Here is a 4,067-nt window from a genome sequence, read left to right on the forward strand (position 1 = left end):
CCTTCAATGGTTCTATTGCATGAATATAGAGCTTATGCGTGTAATGTCATAAAAAAAATTGAGTGGCTATCTCTGCAATGTTATTCTTGTTTTAATCTTTGAATTGTCCCTCAATTTGACATTCCATCTTATGTTATTAAGTTGTTCATTCATTTGAGGTTCCATTTCTATTTAGATTTAAATAGAAATAGAATCTGCATAACCTCAATACAATAATAATTAAAGATGTACCTTTCTGGTGGAATCCAGTTTTAAGATGGATCCATAAGTGGAGGTGATACTAGCCTTGATATCCTCCAGCCTGAACAGGATGTCTTGGCTGTACACCACTGAAAGCCACTTATAGCTGGGAATTGCCACAGGTTGGGGAGGCTCTTCAAATGTTGGCGGCATCAGGCAACTTTTGCTGATAAAAGAAGCACACTCGCTGGTATACCGCGCAACCCTTTTCAGCCACTCTTCACTGTGGTTCTCTTTCAACTGGCCAATCAGTCGGACAGGGCCATTCCCCAGACCACGTTCCCGTAGGAGGCGTATCACCCTGATGTCACAGGCATATCTGTAATAAGAAATAAATTATATATACATGGATAAGCAACTGACAAAAATCACACAATAATGCAACATACCGGCGGGTAAGAATGACCCTAAACTCAGAACGGTGGGCCATGTCCAGCTGCTCAAGTATTTCCCTATTCCAAGACAGGTAGCTGCGGCGGCACTTGGAGCAAATCAGAGTCTCTGTGACCAGGTTGTAAAAGCGGTCAATGTCAAGGACCTGACGCACCCGCCTGTGAAGACCTCCACTAGTCAGAGGGCTTTTACAGGCTTGGTCCGCACACAGCAGCCTGACTTTCCACAGCCTATACGGCATCCACAGCAGTAAGGGATGGGCAAAAAATCTGGCTGATGTTGGTGCCTGGTGGTAAATAAGGGATGGCTGTGGAGGGAAATACCACAACTGGAGATGGTCCTGGAGCTCCAAATTCCCACGAGCACCAACTCTGAACAATCCTGTGGAGACCCATTGGTGATCCTCCTGGGGCATGGTTTTAGGCCACAGGAGAGGAACTGCAGCAGAGTGCTCAGGCTGGAATGCGCTCTGTAGACACAGAAAAGGACAGGTCAAATAAAGACAAAAAAATACTAACCAAACATAGTAACAAGTGCAATGTTTTACCACATTCACTCCTAAACTCTGCCCCTCCACTGGCCGATGCCGTTGTTTTGGAGGCGGTAATGGAGGAGCAAGAAAAAATGATTCTGCACTTGGAGGCTGTGGTGGAGAGATGGTTTGAGGAGGACCACCTGCTAGCACTGGAGCCTCACACACATGGGCAGCTGCATTTGTAGCAGTGGTTGAATGAGTCTAAAAATACAAGGTATAAAAAAATTGTATCATTGGAATTTTTTTTTTCAGCAAAGAATTAATAATTATTCATTACTTACATGAGCTTTCCGTCCAACATTTAAATTTGGCTTTGCACTCTCCACATGCTTTCCACCAAATCTGGACCTTTTAAACTTTAAAGAGAGAAGTATTAATATGACAATTGTGAACCATTTTAAAACACATGCCATCATATGTACCGAAGAAAGGGTGAGCTTGGGCCTTTTCACCAAACTTGCGGGTGTAGTGTCAGCCGTGGGATGCTCTACTGGAGCAGTGGTTGGGAGCTGAAATATGACAAGAATATAAAATATTTGAATTTGTTATGAATTCTCTCTCACATAAAGCTATAAAATCTACCTACCATTAAGGAGCTACATTGACCACTAGTTGATTGGTCTGCACTGCTTGTGGGTCTAGATGAGGCTGTAGGCACTTGCTGCTGCATAACAAAAATGTATAAAACAGTGCATATATATACAGTATGAAATAAAATTTCCAAGAAAGTCTGACTTAGAAAGATGATGGACAAAATCACCAGTGATTTAAAGAAAGCACAATATTACTGTTCTATTCTATGTTAATAGTATAAACAATAATGTATAAGAACCCCTTTCATGCAAATGACGTGACAAATTTAGATTTGGGTTTTTTATTCAGTTATTAGTGATGTAGTTAGTTTTAACCTTATGACCTTCTTTTACCTGCTACGCAATTTCCTCTGCTGTGGAACAGACCTTTTGCCAAACCAACCCAGATAGAAACAACAGAAATTGTCCAAGAATACATTAATATTAAGAAATACCACATTTTTATATTGTGTGCACACTGCATCAACTGTAGTTAAACTGAAAGAGCCCAAATTAGCCTACCTTATGAGGATGAAATCCACACAAACACATCTGTGGCTGGGAGAAAAGCGTCCGCTGGCCTCTCAGCTGCAGAGGGCACTTCTCTATCTGTAAACAAAACAAAAGATGCCACTTACTTACCAAATTTTGTCTTGTACAAGTTCTTGTTTTATGCTCATACTGTACATACTGAAAATATAATATGTCTACTACTCAAAATTAATATATCTATATATATATATATATATATATATATATATATTCCTTTTGATACTTTTCCTACATACCTTCTGATACAGACTGTACCACTTCTTTTGCCTTGGAGCAGGTCGGTTACCTGCATCTGATGGCCAAGGGACACCAGTGGAGGCAAAAGACCTGAGCCGCGAGACCCACTCAATATCATCCATAGCCTTGTGGCTTTTTGATTGTTGTTTGGACATTTTCTGTAATGACAGATAAGCAGTTGTATTCATGTTATAGTGTAATTACATTAAGTCATCATGGCAAGGGCCCAAAATGAGGGATTACAGAGACATGCACCGAACATGTATGCAACACATGATATGTACCACACCAGCTCAATCCTGTTAATAACCAGGGCTTGACATTAACTCTAACCAACTAGTCAAACACTATTAGATTTCTATTGTATTCTACTCTCACAAGCCCCTTTGTTCAGATGAGTGCACATTTGATTTTGTATGCTATAAAAAGAACTAGTTGTACCATGTTTTTACTGTTTTGTTTTCATAGATTGTATAGATATATAACCTTTGATAGTTTCATATCAAGCCCTGCTTGCCTAGAAAAGGCGGATTATTTTGGCGCAAAAGTGCACTCCTTTGCATATGCCTACAAATAAACCATGAATATGGTACCAACACATGCTCAATTGTATTTGGTGACAGCGTAAAGTGTTACATTTGTCATAAAGTTAATATGAAGCTACTGATGGTAGTAGTGCGAACCTAGCGTAAAAGTTTGTTTACAACATTGGCTGACCGATAATGACAAAAGCCGCATTTAGCGGCAGCAAACAGGCTAGCAAAATCCTATATGAAAATAGAAACAATTGAATATCCAATAATACACATAAAAGTTCTTACCGGAATCGTCAAGAGTACAAGGAGCAAGAAGGATGAGTTCAGAGTTCAGCGTTCAGCATTCTGCATTCAAAGAAACAGCATCGGCAGCTTCAGCATCCACCTGTCGTGCGATTGGCCAGCAAAAAATGGACGCCTCTAGATGATAGGCTATTGAATTATTGACCCACCCGCCTGATTGGCCAGCGAAAGATTGAATCTCTAAGGTGATTGGTCGCCATATACAGTCCTACGGCCGTCGGGTACCGCCATTTCGGCCAGGTACGAAGGCGCTTTAGCCAGCAGAGATTTTTGGGAGACCGCCCGTCACTTTCGAGACGAGCAGAGCTGAAGGTCCGATAGAAAAAACAGTGGCCCGTACGGGGATCGAACCCGCGACCTTGGCGTTATTAGCACCACGCTCTAACCAACTGAGCTAACCGGCCTCGCTTTGACTGCTTTTGTCCCCAATTTTTTCAGAAATATCCTGGTTTCCCTAATCAGGCTGAGGAGATTAAAAGCAAAGCCTAAGAACGGGCTCGTCCGGGATTTGAACCCGGGACCTCTCGCACCCTAAGCGAGAATCATACCCCTAGACCAACGAGCCGACGCAGAGGCCCTTCCTTCTGCTGCCTGGCCGCAGACATTTGCGCTTGCATGGCTTAAAGCGCAATATTTTAATTAAATCGACAACCAAATGGTAGCCAGTGCAAAGTTGCCAGCACAGGGGAAATACGGTCT

The sequence above is a fragment of the Squalius cephalus genome, assembly GCF_949319135.1.
Source record: "Squalius cephalus genome assembly, chromosome: 4".
NCBI classification, from domain to species: Eukaryota; Metazoa; Chordata; class Actinopteri; order Cypriniformes; family Leuciscidae; genus Squalius; species Squalius cephalus.